The sequence below is a fragment of the Pseudopipra pipra genome, unplaced genomic scaffold (assembly GCF_036250125.1).
Source record: "Pseudopipra pipra isolate bDixPip1 unplaced genomic scaffold, bDixPip1.hap1 HAP1_SCAFFOLD_418, whole genome shotgun sequence".
Taxonomy (NCBI): domain Eukaryota; kingdom Metazoa; phylum Chordata; class Aves; order Passeriformes; family Pipridae; genus Pseudopipra; species Pseudopipra pipra.
This window is the reverse complement of record NW_026990897.1, coordinates 17,662-34,910: the sequence shown is the minus strand read 5'-3', so window position 1 is coordinate 34,910 and position 17,249 is coordinate 17,662. Positions and strand designations below refer to the sequence as shown.

Here is a 17,249-nt window from a genome sequence, read left to right as displayed (position 1 = left end):
TCCTGCCCCCCCCGCCACCCCCTCGTCCCCCCGCCCGCGGAGCCCCCCGTGTGATGTCGGGACGGGCCGGAGCCCCGGCGGTGTCGGGCGGTGCTTGTGAACTGCAGGGGGGACCCGCCGAGCGGGCCCGGCCCCGTGGAAAGGGGGATCCAGGGGGGGCGCCGGCTCCGGCCCTCGCGGCTTTATTAAAGCGGCGCCCCCAAGCCCGCGGCTGCGGGGACACGGCCCGGGGGACAGGGGGACGGACGGGACGGGCGGGGGGGCAAGGACGGAGCGGGGGTGCGGGCAGGTCGGGCTGTGCAGCGGAGCAGCGAGGGGGGAGCAGGGGCAGGCAGGGGGGGCCGGGGGCAGGTGGGGGGGCCGGGCTGTGCAGGAGGGCAGCGACAGCGGCCGGGGAGAGGCGGCGTGCGGGGAGCGGGTGGAGGTGGGGAGGAAGGGAGGGGACGTAAAAAGGGGGAAAAGCAAAAGAAAGACAAAAACAAAAGCAAAGAAAAAGGGCCGCGGCAGCGAGAGGCTCCCGCGGCGCTGCTGCCTCCCCGCGCACTGCCCGAGCAAACGGCCGCGGGGGCGAGTTCCGGCGCTTAAATACCCCCGCCCCGACCCGCCCCCTGCCCGTCCCCGCCCCGCGCACCTGGACGGGCCCCGCCTCGCACACCTGTGCGGGCCCCGCTCCGCCCCGGCCCCGCCCCGGCCCCGCCCCGGCCGCGCCGTTTAAAGCCGGCAGAGCCGCGCTCGTCCCGAGTCTGTGGAGGAACCTCGTACCGGGATGCTGCGGGAGCGATCGGCGCGTCGGAAGACCGAGGGTGGCGATGGAGCTCGGCAGGAGGACCGGGACAAGGATCGGGGCCAGGACCGGGACCGCGACCGGAGGAGCGAGGTTGGTTTGGGGCTGGGATGGGGCTCGGCATCCGGACGGGGACCAGGATCGGTGCCGGGCTCATCCCAGCCCGGCCTCGCCGCCTGTGCCCCGGCAACGCGGGCGAGAAGAGCCGCTCCGGGCCGGGCGCTGGGGCCGAGCGCGGCGGGGCCGCTCGGGCCGGGGCTCTGCCGGGGCCCGGTCGGGGGAGAACGGCGGCGCGTTCGTCGTGTCGACGCGGAGCCGGGGCTGGGGACCGGCCGGGGCGCGGGGACACGCCGGGCCGGCCCCGGGACCCCCGAGGAGGGGTGCCGCCCGTACCCCCCGCGGGATCGGAGCTTCCCCGCTCGGGCACCCCCGAGGCCACCGCACCCGCTCCCGGGGCGAACATCGCCCGTCTCCCCCTTAAACGCGGCCCCAGGAGGTTCCCACCCCCAGGGCCCCCCGGGAACGAGGGATCTGGGGCCCGCCGGGGCTCCGGCCACGGGCCCGCTCCGGCCGCGGGGAGCTGGGGGCCTGCCGGGGAGGGAAGAACGGCGGCAGCCCTTTCCCCGTTCCTCCCGTGCTCCGGGACCCCGAGCAGAGCTGCTCGTTTGTCCCCGTGTCCCTGTGTCTGTCCTCAGGCGGCCCCAGGAGCTGGCACTGACCGTGCCGCGGGTCGGGCACAGGCTGCTCCCAGCTCTGCCTGCGGAACTTCGGCAATTACCGACAGCAGTTCTTTGCCCTGCCATCCAGAAGGTGCGGCTCATCTGACACCAGCCAGGTGAGACCTGAGGCTCTCCTTCCTCTCCCCCGCTTTCTCGGCAACTCGCACCCTCCCGGGGCAAACCCTCTGGTTTTCAAAATCCCGTTGAAACATTTCCTCTTGATTTGCAGACGGGGAAGGCCTTGCCTGGGAGGGAAACGGCTACAGGGGAGGAAACCAAGAAATGCTCCAACCGGATGGTGCTGCGCGAGTCAAAAGAGGGGCAAGACCGCGGGCAAATACAGTCAGGAAATGAGCTTTTATTCAATCTCTGCAGGAGCCCTTCGCAGCCACGGGCCGGAGGGAGCGCGGCCGGCTGGGCTGTGCCCGGCTGGGGACGGGCACCAATTCATCGCTGCCCTGCTCAGGGAGGTTTTCCGGCCCCGTCCGGGCTTCACCCAACGGCTGCAAAGGTGCTCGTGCGGCATCCGAGCTCATTTCCAGGGATAAAGGAGCCAAACGAGTCCGGAGGGATCCCTCGCTCCGAGGCAAAGGCGTTTGGTCGAGTGTCGCCGCCTGGTCCCGCCTGCGGGGGAGCGTCTCCTCCAGGTGAGCCTTCGGAACCCAAAATGCCGGGGGGGCTCAGGTCGGGGCCGCTTTTCGGGCCCGGAGTTGGACGGAGCCCTCGGCGGCTCCTGCTTCCCGCCAGGAACGTTCTCGGGGCTCCCTGGGCAGTCCCAGCTGGGCAGGGAACGCGGGCCGGGAGGAGGTCGGAGCGACAGACAGCGACCCAGCCCTGCTTGGGCTTCCTATTGCCAGGGGATGGAGGAGCTGTGCCCTGGAGCTGTGCCCTACAGCCCCCGTGGGGTGGGCACGGGGAAAGGGCTGCCCGCGGCTCCTCAGCCGGGCGCTGCTCTGAACGGGCCCCCTGAGATGCCTCACCCTGGACACGCCCCAGCGCCAGCCCCAAAGGACCCAAAGAATCCAGCTGGCACTCGGCAGTGTCGGCACGGCGGGGCTGCAGAGCAGCGCGGGCAGCCATTCCCAGGGCCCACCTCCCAGAGCTCCCCCGCGCCCCCCACGTGTGTCCCGCCCGCCCCAAATCCCTGCCCTTCCAGCCGGAGGCCAGCAGCCAGCAGCAGCCTTAAAGCCAGGGCCATGTGCCCTCAGCGGCACTAAATCCCGAGCAAGAGCCCTCGGAGATGCCTGAAAAGAAAAGAGGGTGCTTGGAGAAAGTTGGGCTTGGATGCAATTCGCAGTTTTTCGGGGACCCAACCGCACCTGCAGAACCCGTGGACAGCTGGAACAGGTGGGTCAGAGCCGAGGTGCCCTGAAGGCAGGGCTGTGCATCCCTTTCCTCGGGGAAAAGAACTCCCCGGGGCCGCTCCCGAGGCTCGGAAGGGACAGCGGCTTCCCGCCCGGACAGACGTCCTCGCCCGTGCTCAGGGGCTGCCTCGCCCCGGGCCGGGAGCGCGTCCGGCCCCCGCCTTCTCCTGGGCCAACACATCCCCTGGAGCCCGGCCCGGGGCGGAAAACCGGCCCAATTCCAGGGAACTCGCTCAAGTCCCCCCAGGGACACCAGCGGGGCTGGGGGAGGAGGGTTATAAACAGCAAAGTCTGTGGAAAATGAACCTGTCCTTGTCCCGATCCCGCTGAGCAAACCTGGAACCGTGGCTGCTTCCTGGCAAACCTGGCGTTAGAGCGGCAGCTCTGCGGGGGAACAGCCGGGCTCCAGGAGGCACTGGGAGGCTGTTCCAGCAGGAATTCGGCAAGGAATTGCGGGCTGTAGGTAGAATTCATCCAAACCTGCAAAGCTGAGACCGGCACCCAAACCTGGGCCCCCTGCAGAGAACAATCTTTGTGCTGCCGTGTCGGCCAAAGCCGCTGCCCAACAGTCCCCTCGTTTGACTTTCTAGGTGAATTGTGCACAAGCCAGTCCCCCATTCCCTATCCAGGCTGGGAGTGCTCGTGCCCTTGGCACAGATGGCTCTGGCTGGGCAGGAACTGAGAGCAGGACGTGGGGCAGAGTGGATCAGCTGCCCAGGGAACATCCAGGAGATGAAGCTACGGGATCCTCATTCCAATCAAGGGAACACATTCTGTCTCTGGCAGAAGCCGGGAGCCAAAGCAGATCCCGCCTGGCCAGGCTGGGGGGCAGCAGTTGGATCCACTCTGGGGGAAAGCCCCTGTGCCTGCCAGGAGCTCTGACTCTGTTTGTCCTGCCAGCTCTGACCAGTGTCAGGGCCACTGGGAGGGATTCAGAATCCACAGAAATCCCAAATCCTACTGAGGGACTCAATCAAAGGAAGAAAGTAATTTTTGTCATAAAAAGATTAAAAAAACTGTTAAAAATTCTAGGACAGCAATCCTGGGATTCTCAGGAAACTTAGTAGTGCTCTTGGTTCCATTTCAATGGATCTTTAGTCTGTCAATGAGCAGCTTGGAGAACTTCCCCTGGGATTTAGAGGCTGAGCAGGGTTTGCTTTGGATTGCCTGGCACCTCTGGCCCCAGCTGGTGCAAACACAACTTGGGCCAATGTGGTTAAACACACTTTCCTACAAAAACAGTTGCTGTATCCCCTAGAAACTACCCCAAGTTTGCAGACAAAACCTTCATCTCTGTCCCTCCTCAGTTATCCCAGGTTTTCCAAGCTGGTGCAAACACAACTTGGGCCAATGTGGTTAAACACACTTTCCTACAAAAACAGTTGCTGTATCCCCTAGAAACTACCCCAAGTTTGCAGACAAAACCTTCATCTCGGTCCCTCCTCAGTTATCCCAGGTTTTCCTGGCTGGGAGCTGCAAGGAGGCTGTAAATTGAAAGGCAGAAAGAGAAGATCTGTCAGCAAAAGGCACAAAGAAGGGGACAGGTTTCAAAAAACATTTCTGCAATCTAATGAATAACTCTTTCCAGTTTCCCAGGGAGAAGAACAGGAACTCACAGCCACCAAGGCCTGACAGTCCCCTGCAGCCAGAGCTCAGCACACAGCCAGAGAGGCAATTCCAGCATCTAAAAGAAAAAAAAGAAGAAAAAAGTGATTTATTTTGTTTTCAAGTTATTTTAAGTTGTTCCAAGCAAAGCAAGCCTTGCTCTGGTTTCAGTTGGGTGAACAGGGAGCGCTGGGCACAGGGCACGTCATTAATGCCCAGGGGATGGGGCTTTGTGGGGGAGGGAAGAGCAGCTGATGGAGTTGCCCAGTCCAATTCCTGCCCCAGGCCTGACTGGCCCAGGACAAACCCTCTGGCAGGCAGTGGTTTTGTTCCCTCTCATGGTCAGTGCCCCGTGTGTCCCTGTGGGCAGTGCCAGGCTGGGGACAGGCACACGCAGCTGGCAGCACTCTCTGCCCCAAACAGCCTCGGGGGGCAGCGCAGCCCCGGGGATCGAGGGGGGCTGGAGGCGGCCCAGGAAAGGACCCCCCGCTCCCCCCGGGGCAGCTCCACAGCCCCCCTGCCCTCTCTGCCACGGGGGCCCCGCTGCTCCCCCGGCTGGCACAGAGCCCCCTGCCCATGGCTGGCAAATCAGGGCCAGGGCTCGGCCTCGCTGCAGCCGCCCCACACAGGAGCAACTCAGGGATCAGCCCAACATTTCCCTGCTTGGCCACTGCAGAGACCCTCAGTTCACCTCAACAGGTTCCTTCTCTTCCCAGCAGGTTACCTGAACTTTAACACCCACAACTGTCTGTCTGTCACCACTCATCACATCAGGTTACCTCAGTGTGTTCATTCCCTGCCCTGCAGAGAATGAAGCTCCTTTTTAACCCCCAAACTTTCCCCTTCCAGCCCACTCCTGATTACCTCTTTTTGAACACAAAATTGAGTCATTCTCTCCCTGAGTTTACCTACCTTTTAAATCCCAGAGTCTTCCCTACCTGCACACTCCTGATTACCTCTTTAGGACCTCCAAATATTCATGCTCTGCCCTGCAGATTTGCTCAAGTGGGACCCCCAAAATTTCCCTACCTCTCCACAGCTGATCACCTCATGTATACCTAAATATGTTCATGCTCTACCCTACAGACCACCTCAAGTTTACTCTCAAAACTTCCCCCACCTGCTCACCACTGACTACCTCCTTTTGACCTCCAAATATTCATTCTCCACCCTGGAGGGTTTCTCTAGTTTTACCTGTCCACTGATGACTGCCTTAGTTTATCCCAAAATGTTCATTCTCTCTGCCAGACACTACCACACATTTTACCCCCAGAACCTTCCCTGGGCCCACTGTGGTGTCCACTCCTGATTGCCTCCTCTGCACCTCTCAGGATTCATTCTGGACCCTGGAGATTACCTCAGAGATTTCTGCCCTGAATCTCCCCACCTGGCCACCACTGATTACCTCAGTTGACCTCCTGATGTCCTTTCTCTCCCCTGGAGATAACCTCCTTAAAAACCCCCCAAGTTTTAACTCAAAATATTCCTTCTGTCCCCTGGACATTACCTCAAGTTTTACCCCTGTAATTTTCCCCATATGTCCACAACTGATTACCCCAGTTTACCTCAGGATGTACATTCTCTGCTCACACGTGACCTCAACGTTTACAAACACAAATTTTCCCTCCTTGCCCATCACTGACTGCCTCACTTTACCCCAAGGTATTCATTCTCTCTGCTACAGATTTTACTCCCAAAATTCTCCTTACCTACCCACATGTAATCAGCTCCTCTGTACAAATACATGTTCATTCTCTACCCTGTGGGCTACCCTAAGTTTACCCTAAAACACTTCCCAACTGTCCACCACTGAGTACCTCATTTATCCTTCAAAATATTCATTCTCTGCCCTGGACATTCCCTCAAGTTTTACCCCCAAAGGTTTCCCCTCCTGCCCACCCCTGACTGCCTCAGTGTCCATCAGGAGGTACATCCTCTCTGCTACAGGTGACCTCACTCTGGACCCACTGCATTTTCCCGACCTCTCCACATCTCAGCAACTCACTTCTACATCAAGATGTTCATTCTCTACCCAGCACACCACCTCCAGTTTACTCTCAACACTTTCCCCACCTCTCCACCACCCAGGAACTCATTTTCACCTCAGAAGATTCACTCTCTGCCCTGCAGATTCCCACAAGTTTTACCCCCCACATTTTCCCTGCAGGTCCGCAAGGTTTACCCCAGTTTACCCCAGGAGGTGCATTCTCTCTTCTCCACAAGACCTCTGATTTTACAAACACAAATTTTCCCTCCCTGCCCACCACTGACTGCCTCACTGGACCTCAAAAGCCTCATTTTCTCCCCTAGGTGACATCCACACTTACCCTCACAGTTTTCCCTGCTTGCAAACTACTTATTACCTCATTTTTACCTCCAAACATTCATCCTCTGCCACACAGATGACCTCAAAGTTTCCCCCAAAACCTCCTCACCTGTCCACTACTGTTTGCCCCAGTTTACCCCAGGAGGTGCATTCTCTCTCCTCCACATTACCTCAGGTTTGACAAACAAAGATTTCCCTCCCTGCCCACTGCTGACTGCCTCACCTTACCCCAAAAGATTCATTCTCTCTGGGACAGATTGCCCCACATTTTACTCCCAACATCTGCCTTACCTGTCCACGTCTGACCAGCTCCTTTGTACCTACAGAGGGTCATTCTGCACCCCACACACACCTCAGGCTTATCTCAAACCTCTCCCCACCTGTCTGCCACCCAGTGCCTCATCTTTACCTCAACAGGTTCCTTCTCTTCCCAGCAGATTACCTGAACTTTAACACCCACAATTGTCTGTGTCTCTCACCACTCATCACCTCAGGTTACCTCAGTGTGTTCATTCCCTGCCCTGCAGAGAATGAACCTCCTTTTTAACCCCCAAACTTTCCCCTTCCAGCCCACTCCTGATTACCTCTTTTTGAACACAAGAGTCATTCTCTCCCCAGAGTCTTCCCTACTGCACACTCCTGATTGCCTCTTTTGGACCTCCAAATATTCATTCTCTGCCCTGCAGCTTTGCTCAAGTTTCACCCTCAGAAATTCCTCTGCCTGTCCCCCTACTGACTGCCTCACTTTGTGGGGGTCAAATCTGTGGCAATGTGCAGCAGAGAGAAGGAATATTTTGGAACAATTTTCCCTACAAGTCCACCACTGAGTACCTCATGTTCATCTCTCAATATTCATTCTCTACCGTGCAGATTACCTCAGATATTTCCCCCCCAATTTTCCCCATATGTCCACAACTGATTACCCCAGTTTACCTCAGGATGTACATTCTCTCTGCTCCACGTGACCTCAAATTTTACAAACAGAATTTTTCCCTACCTGCCCAACACTGACTGCCTCACTTCACACCAAGATATTCATTCTCTCTGCTACAGATTGCCCAGATTTTACTCCCAAAATTCTCCTTACCTACCCACATGTAATCAGCTCCTCGGTACAAATACATGTTCATTCTCTACCCTGTGGGCTACCCCAAGTTTACCCTAAAACACTCCCCAGCTGTCCACCACTGAGTACCTCATTTATCCTTCAAAATATTCACTCTCTGCCCTGGACGTTCCCTCAAGTTTTAACCCCAAAGGTTTCCCCCCCTCCTGCCCACCCCTGACTGCCTCAGTGTCCATCAGGAGGTACATCCTCTCTGCTACAGGTGACCTGAAATTTTACAAACACAAATTTTCCCGACCTGCCCACCACTCACTGCCTCACTTTATCTCTAAATGGTCCTTCTGTCCTCTACAGATGAGATCAAGTCTTACCCCCAACATTTCCCTTCCTCTACATCATCAATTATCTCTTCCTGACACCCCAAATTTCCATTCCATCCCTACACATTCCCTGAGTGTTTCCCTCCCAAGCATCCTTCCCTTCTTCCCTGTTTAATAACTCACACTCCAGCCCCAGGCTCTCCACTCCCCCCTCAGTGGGACCCCTCCAAAATGCCACCTCCCTCCCCTCTGCAGCACCTCACCTTTTCCTACACAAACAGTTGCTGGGTCCCCTCAAAATTACATTTCTGCAATCTAATGAATAACTCTTTCCAGTTTCCCAGGGAGAAGAACAGGAACTCACAGCCACCAAGGCCTGACAGTCCCCTGCAGCCAGAGCTCAGCACACAGCCAGAGAGGCAATTCCAGCATCTAAAAGAAAAAAAAGAAGAAAAAAGTGATTTATTTTGGTTTAAAGTTATTTTAAGTTGTTCCAAGCAAAGCAAGCCTTGCTCTGGTTTCAGTTGGGTGAACAGGGAGCGCTGGGCACAGGGCACGTCATTAATGCCCAGGGGATGGGGCTTTGTGGGGGAGGGAAGAGCAGCTGATGGAGTTGCCCAGTCCAATTCCTGCCCCAGGCCTGACTGGCCCAGGACAAACCCTCTGGCAGGCAGTGGTTTTGTTCCCTCTCATGGTCAGTGCCCAGTGTGTCCCTGTGGGCAGTGCCAGGCTGGGGACAGGCACACGCAGCTGGCAGCACTCTCTGCTCCAAAGACACTTCTGGCCTCCTTGGCAAACTGCCTCTGACACTTGGTTTTCTTCAGGAGAAATTAAGGAATTGCTCATGGCAGTTTGGAGATGAAGTTATCCCAAAGGGAAGGAAAGAACAAATATTCCTGTCAGAGCCCTTGGGATCTGCTGGGCTGAATTGGGAAGGGCCCATTATCTGCAGAGCAAATACAGGACAACCTCAAACACAAAGCCCAGCCTGTCCAGTGGGGTGTGAAAGCACCACTGGGACAAACCTCCACTCTCCTGATTCTTTTCAGGGACTGCTCCAATCCAGCTCTGAAGCTGCCAAGCCCAAACTGTCCCCAGTGCTCTGGAACAACAGGATCTTCTCAGGGATGATGCATTGGAAGCACAGTCCCAGCAAACACTCCCAGACACACAGAGGCACAACTGGAGCTCATGGCTGGGGCTGGGAAGGGCTGCAAGGAGGACACAACTCCCAGGTAGGGCAGCCTCGGCAGCAACAGCAGCAAATTCCCAGCTTGGATGGCAAAGCAGAGAGACAAAGGCTGGCAATGCCCATGGCATTGGTAGCTTTCCCTTCTGCTCCCTGTGGGGCCACAGCCCGGGAGGAAATCTCCAAGGGGGACAGAAGACCTCAGGAGGCAACAAAAGACAGCAGCGTCTGTTGCCCTGGTCCTGTTCCAACTCAGCCTGCGGGCCCAAACCTTCCCCCTCCAGGGAAACACTGACCTTCCCGGTGTCAGGCTGGAACACAGCCCTCATTCTCACCTTCCACACGCTCCCAGGCTCACCTCAAATTCAGGACAAGGGGCCAAAGGCCCCTCGGGCCGGGGCTCTCTCTGTCTCTGCGGGCTCAGGGACTGCAGCCACCAGGGCCCTCCAGCACGGACAGCCTGGACCCAGAGCAGATCCCTGGGCATTAGCAGCGTCCTGGGCATCCCTGGAGACAGAAACCATCAGCCTCTGGGATAGCACTTCATTGCCAGCACACACAGCCTGCCAAATTTAGGGGGGCAGCTCTCGGACCACAAAGCCCAGTCTGACCCAGTTCTCCTGGGCACCAACACGGACTCCACAAACCCACCAGAATGAGAATGTTCTGCTGCTTTGACAAACTTCAGCCCAGCTTTGCAAACCTCAGTCCCTGCAGCTCCTGCTCTCCAGAGCCCCGTTCAGGGCTGGCTCCAGTTCCCTGGAGAACCTGCCCCAGCCCCACTCTGGGCCAGCCTGAGCAGAAGCCACTGGGCTGCACAAGGAAGAACCCTCCCCTGGCTGCTGCAGCTGGAGGGAGATCCAGCTCCCAATGGAATCCTGGCAACAGCCTCCCAGAGGGTCTCTCCACAGCCCTTGGCAGTGGCTCAGAATGGCAGCAGCTCCAGTGCCAGCTGGGTCCCTGCACGAGTCCTTGTCCCAGCCCTGCCACACGGACACACACGGGAGACACCCACGGGCACACAGGCCTTGCCTGCACAATTCCTCACCCACAGCTGAGGGAAAGCCACACAATAGTAAGAAATACCCTGGGCTGAAAGCACTCATCACTCCAGTCCATCAGGACTTGGAGGCAGTTGGGGAGGCAACAGACCCAAATTCTAATCCTACCTCTACATTTCTAACAGGTTCTCTTAGAAAGATCCTGGACAGGAACTCGGACAACAGAACCCAAACACTGCACAAGTAATAGCAGAAGGTTTGCCAGGAAGAACAGAAGTTCCTTGTTTTCCTTAACGCTCTGGGACTGTAGGACCCAATCTTTGCAACCAAGGGACACCAGAGATGTGATTAATACTTAAACCTCTCCACCATGGTTCTGTCTCAGAGAACTGGGCCAGCCCTGAGCTACTCCCAGGTGCCTGCAGTGCTTTGGGGAGGGGCAGGACAATGTCCCACTTCTGCTTGGAAACATTCCAGATGAGGAAAAGCCACTTCCCTTCTCTCTCTCTGACCCAGAACCAGAACAGTCCTGTGGGACAACACGGACTATGCACGGATGGCCCGAGTCAGTGGGGGGAAAAAAACCTAAACAAACCAAACCACCCCAAATTTCAAGATAAAAACAGGCTGCTTCCTTAATAGGAACACACCAAACTCATTGAAGCCAGAGAGAAAATTACAAACAAACAAACAAACAAAAGACCCAAAGAGATACTTTGCATTGATCATTCCGAAGGAAATTCTCCACAGATCAGAAGCAAGTACCAATACTTTGTCCTCTATTGAAAATTAATGACTTGAGGGGCTGGACATGTCCAGTGAGGGTTCAGGGCTCTGGTGGGTCCTTTATGGCTGATCCCGACCGGCCCAGGCCAAACCCAACCACCCCCATCCCTGCTCCATCCCAAACCTGGGGGCAACATTCAGACAGTTTGGAAACACTGCCCTTCCCTGCTACTCCGTCCTTCCTTACATATCCAGTGCTCAGGGAGCAAATGCCAACAGCAGGAGGAGAGAAACGTGTCCCTCTGACTTACCCCACCCCACGGGCAGCACCAGGAGCCCCCAGCCAGGCCGGCGGGGCTGCAGCCTCTTGCCTTTGGCTGCTCCCAGCCCAGGGCACTTGGCAGAGCTGGGCTGGAGCAGGGCTTTGGCCTGGCCTGGAAGAGAGGAGAACAAGGCAATTAAGGGCACTGGGCAAGTCAAAGGCTCCTGCCCTTCACCCTTCTCTTCAATTGCTCACTAGAGAGTTTTAGCCATGAAAAATCCAGGGGGGACAACAAATAAAATGGGACCTTTTCCACCATTTTTATTCCTCTCTACTTCAGGCACTAAAAGGAGGCTCATCTTTCTTACTGCATTCCTTGCCCCATTTGAACAGAACCCTTTTCATTCCAAACCTCCCATGGGAGTCAGTCAATCCTCTGCCATTGGACTTTGGGCAAAGGAAGAGACACCTGGGACAATGGAGCCCAGGAAATGAGGGAGAGAAACCTGACAGGGAAAGGATTCAAGGCACTCCAGAACTCAGAAATATGTTCATGCCTTGCCAGCCCACCCCCATTCTGTGCCACCCACCTGAGCTGGGCAGGTGAGGCCAAGGCTCCCCTTCCTGCTGCCAGTCACTGTCCCACCACATGGATCCCCGTGCTGGGCAGCACTTGGAAAAACTTGGGAAAGACAAAAGGGAAATGGCACTGTCTGTCAGAAAACATGTCTGTGAACAAACCTTCTGCACAAATGTAATCCCATCCCTCTGCTCCAATAAACCCAGGGCAGGCAGGTCTCTCCAGCCCAGGGAGAACAGGAAGGAGAACTGCAGGAACACAGGCAGGCACAGGCAGCTCTGGGCACTGATTCCCTGCAGACCTCTCTGCACTTGGGGCTCTTGGCACTTCATTTATAAAGAATGGGGGGCAGCAGCCCAGGAATGCCCCTCAAAAACACAGAGAGAGAACAGGAACAGGGGTTGTTTGGGAACAGGCTGTGTGTCCAGCAGGGATGGGAACTGGAAACACGGGAGGCTGGAGGAAGGCAGGGGGTGAGCACGGGCCTGCCTTGGATGGATCCTTTTTCCCTTTGCTCAGGAGCCTCAGCTCCACCCTGTCTGAGAGCACCAGGGAACTGCTGCAGGGGAAGAGTTCATTTAGGCACAAGCCAGTGATGCAGCCACGGGGGCAGGGCAAGAGGGGAGAGGAACTGACACAAAAATGACACAATCACCACTGAAAGGGACTTTATTGAGCTGCAACACAAACACATTCACAGCCCGCCAGGGCAAGAGGTGCCCCCAGGACCACCAACACAGCAGCTGGGCTTGCAGGAACACCCTCTTCTCAAGTTATGGAGCCAAGGGCTCACAGTTGGGATCCACCCTAAAGATGCACTCAGGCATCAGGGCCAAGTCCTGCCCAGTCACTGCAGACAGTTCAGCCCCAGCAGCAGTGGCATTTTCTGCCTCTCCCTCCAACATTAATTGGGACCCAACAGCTCAAGGCTGTGGAATTTCAGCTTCATAAATGTTTTATAAAGTTGTACTTCCTGAGAACTGGTGCATTTTTGAGTCTTCCTGACTCTTCCAGGGCTGCACTTGCCAGGATCCTTTGGGCCTGGTGTTTTGCTGACAGGCAGGGCACTCCAGAAAACAACTCCTCACCAGTCATGGAATAACAGGAACAGCTAGAATCAGAGTGGGGAAAGGAATTCTGTTATCCTGATGATGTTGGGCTGCAGGACACAGGCAGCAGGTACCCAACAGTTGGACCGATATTCGCCTCGGGAGGATGGTGCCAAACTGTGCCATCCCCTGCCCCAGCTGATCCCTTTGCTCTTTTGGCAGCACTTCCCAGAACAGCCCAGCAGGCAGAGCCCAGGGGACGGCCCTGCTGCTGTGACACTGGGGCTGGGACTGGCACCGCTCACACAGGGGGACAACGATGCCAGGGAGACCCCCCGGACCCAGCACCGTAAGGGAAACTACAGCACTGCATGGCAACAGTGCTCCCAGCCCCTGGAATCACATCCATCCAATCCCACTGAGGGCACCAACAGCCGCCCGCACAATGAGCCCGACAGACCCCGGCCCTGCCAGAGAGTCCCCCCGGGCACAAAGGGACACTGACCCCTGGGCAAGGGCCATTTGCTTCCCACGTCACCTTGTCCTGGGGTCCTGGTTTGGAGCTGCTTTTCCATCTCCATCCAAATCAAACCAAGGCACCCGACCCAGGCACCTTTTCCAGGGAACTGCCCGGGCCAACAGCATCGCCCAGAGGGACCACAAGGGCTGTGAGGATGGCCAGGATCCACAGGTTCTGTAAGATATCAAGCTAAAACATGGCAATATCATTCCCTCCACTAACATTTATTCACAGGAACATATTCCCATTTTCCTTGTCTGCATTTAATCACTAATTCCGTGAGGGTGGCACTTGGGAGCCAAGTAGCCAAACCACTGCCAACTGACCCCAAATCCCTACAAACCTGACACTGCCCTAGTTCTTCCTGTTTCATTCCCACAGGTACAGTGTCTCACTCAGCACATGGACTACTTTTGCCTCCCCCCTTTGTGACTTCAAACTCCCTCTGGCACGGGTTATAAGCTCCTGCTTTCCAAAAGTGCTTCCCACTGACAGATGTGGCTGACCCAGCAGTGAGCCATGCATGCTCCCTCTCTGCTCCCAGCACTTGCTCTGGGGCTTTTCCCCATTTCCCCAGTGATTTGTGCTCACTGTCCAGGGGATCTACACTTGTTGCTTCAACCACAGGGCCGGTGGCAACTCCCTCCCGAGGCCTCGCTCCTGCCCCGACCCCTGCTCTGGCTCTGCCTTGGATCCACCATCTCCATTCCATGGGGCTGCCTTCCTGAGCAGGGCCTGGCCTGGGCATCCTGGAGGAGCTTTTTACCCAAGGCCTTAGGGGGATTTCAGGCCCTCTTAGCATTTGTTAAGTTCCCACTAAAGCCCAAGAACATACTCAGAGCCGCTTCTCCAACAGGGTCTATCTTGGGCTGGCTTCCAGTAACTTCCTATTCCCAAATCCTAAGGGCACTTCCTTCCTACCTGTAACAGTTCATTAGGATACATGCCCAGAATAAAGACAAGTGCCACAAGCATTCAAACACACAAGGTACCTTTATTACAGTGAGAATAATAATAATAAACTTAGCAAAGAGAATCAAAAGTTAAAAAAGGATACAAATGAACTGCCTTATTGTGTGGCATTAAAACAAATACTAAGAACAGCATTCAATACAGTATAATCTTAACTAGTAAAAAGGGAGTCAAAGGGATACCAAAAAGGATCATAACACAATCTTATGGATAACTATTAACACGATATTTGGTTAGTAATAGGGGAAATTAAAGGGAAAATATTATGAATACTAAATAAAGGGTATTAAAGGAACACTAAAGGATATTTAAAGTCTTCTTTCTCGATTGCCTCCTATCACTAACCTGTGCCCACCCCCCCAGCCAGGCAGGGCTGTCAGGATCTGCAGCAGCTGGTCGGTGCCCATCCCTTAGCGGGCGTCCCCGCGGAGCAACACAGGCTCGGTGGCAGGATGAGGATCGCTCAGCTCAGCAGTCCTGACAGCCCATTTGATCAGCTCCACATTACACCACGTAGGGCCAGGACGCAGTGTAAGGGGAGGCCTGAATGGCAGCCAAACACCGCCTGATCATTGCCTGGTGGCAACAGCCTGGGCCTGCCCTACTTGTAGGGCAAGGGGCCAGCCACCCCTGCCCACATCATCTTCCTCTCACCATCATCTTTCTCACCCCTAGGGATGACCTCTCCCATGGTGTTTCAAGGGTAGATGTACCTACCTTGCAAGATGTAGCAGAACCAAGGAAGAACTCAGCTCTCATAACAGGGGATATCAGGCTGACTTGCTGAAAAGCACAATGGACCTTACAATTAGCTTGTGCCATCAAGTTACATTGTACCACACTCGAGCTGGTTTCACATCCTAATAGGATTTCTTTCTCACACCTCTATGCTCCATTGATCATCTAATTCAGGAGTCCCCCCTTACACGACCCTACTTCTGCCAGAGGCTCCAATTGGCATCATTAGCACTGGCAGGAACCTTCAGTTCCCCCTCTGCAGCTCGTATTGGCCACAGGTCTGGAGCCTGTTGAATTGCTCCCCGAGCTGTTTCCAACCCTCCCTGCTGCTCATTTCCCACTCAAACTCACACTTCTGCCCTGGGACTTTATGGCCCAGGCCAAGGATTGGTCCCAAAGGAGGACCTTGTTGTCACCAAAAGCCAAACCAACCAATAAACTGCTGGGCTTCCACCTTGCTCTGGGGGTGACCAAGCCTGAAGTCTCCTGCCTAGTCCTGGGCAATACTTCCGGGGGACCACAACACCTCTGAGATCCTAAAAATATCACAGGTTGGGCAGGTCTTGAATTTTGTCTGGATTAACTCCCCCCCTTCCTTTCCATGTGCTGCCCTACTCATTCTAATGGTGCTTGTACTCCCTGAACCATTCCCTCACCCATCCAACCATCCCTTGTGCCCTCTCTGACAAGGACAGTGGGTCCAGGTGTTCTGCCACGCTCCCAGGGCACAGGGTGGGACTGTGGAGCCACCCTCGAGGGGGGAAACGTGCCCTGCCTGCCCTGCCCAGGGAAAGGGAACTGCCCCCAGTGTTCCCCAGCACAAGGCACCCTTGGGAATATCCACTGCAATGGGACACTCAGGGACAGCAACAAGCACTGCACGAGGCTGCTCTGGCACAGGACCAATTTTAAGCTCAGCTTTTCTCTGGACCACTGCACTTTGTTTCCCACCTCATCCTGCAGTCAGAACTTGCCCTCCTTGCAACTTTTTAGGGTGACCATAAATTACAGAGGCCTCTGCTCCAGCACCCACAAGGGCCTGAACCATCTGAAAAGATCCATTTTTCCAGGGAATTCAAAGCTCCACCTGAGGACCAGGGTCTTTTCTCACCCATCCTTGTGCTGCAGCTTGGCCTCCATCTCACTCTGCTTTCAGTTCTCTCCATGGTTGAACATTGGCAGCCCTGGCCCTGGGTGGAGCTCGGCATCCTGATCCCATCCCTCCTGGCCCCGGAACCGCTGACTCAGCAATGGGGGGCCCTCCATTGCCAAGGGCACGGTCCCGTCGGGGCTCACGGGGGGAGCAGGAGGTCGAAGGCTCCATCCCTGCTGCTACAACCTTCCAACACTACAGCCAACAGAGGGGCCTCTCCAGCCCTGCCTCCCAAGGCATCCTGAACTAACCCAGCCCAACTCCACAGGACAAACTGCTCCCTCTCTGCCCAGTCCAGTCTACTCTCAGCAATGCCTGAATCCATTGCAGGGACCTTGCTTTGAGCTCCCCAGGGCCGGGCACCCCGAGGATCTCCCCGAATAATCCTTTCGGTGCGCGCTGGAGTCCTCGGGGTGCCCCAACCCGGGGGGCACCAACAGCACTGTCCCTCCAGGGGGCCCAATTTGCTCCTAAAATGCAGGGGGATCTTGCCTGTGTCCCAGACTGGTCCGGGGATCTGAGGCCCTTCCCGAGAAAATCTCGGTGCCGGCGTGAAGGGCCAGAGATCCCTTGGAGCCACGGGAGAGCAGGCAGAGTCCCTCCTGGGGGGCCAATTTTCCTGCCTGAATTCAGCTCTTCACAGAAGCCTCTGAGACTCAGCTGGTGAGTTTTAGAAGCCAGGCATTCCTTGCTTACAACACCCTGCCATGATCCCAGCCCCACGGGTGCCCTGGCAGTCAGCTCCCAAAGGGCACACGGAAGTGTCTCCACTGCAGCTGATGGGAGGGGTCAGCATTACAGGAGGGTTCATTTTCCTTCCCTGCCTTCCTGTTCCACATTCAGGGCATTTTCCAACACTCATTACCATACACACC

The 17,249-nt window shown here is 56.2% G+C and overlaps 2 long non-coding RNA genes across 2 annotated transcripts; one reads left to right on the top strand and one right to left on the bottom strand.

Moving 5' to 3' along the window:
* The first annotated feature begins 1,363 nt into the window (after positions 1-1,363).
* LOC135408397 (uncharacterized) lies at positions 1,364-4,690 on the top strand. The gene is made up of 3 exons (XR_010427580.1): positions 1,364-1,619; positions 1,733-2,850; positions 4,456-4,690. It is a non-coding gene; the product is annotated as an uncharacterized LOC135408397 (long non-coding RNA).
* Positions 4,691-13,156: 8,466 nt separating this feature from the next.
* On the bottom strand, positions 13,157-15,728 carry LOC135408398 (uncharacterized). The gene is made up of 3 exons (XR_010427581.1): positions 15,415-15,728; positions 14,347-14,432; positions 13,157-13,685 (listed from the first exon to the last, which is right to left on the bottom strand). It is a non-coding gene; the product is annotated as an uncharacterized LOC135408398 (long non-coding RNA).
* Between the last annotated feature and the right edge of the window lie 1,521 nt (positions 15,729-17,249).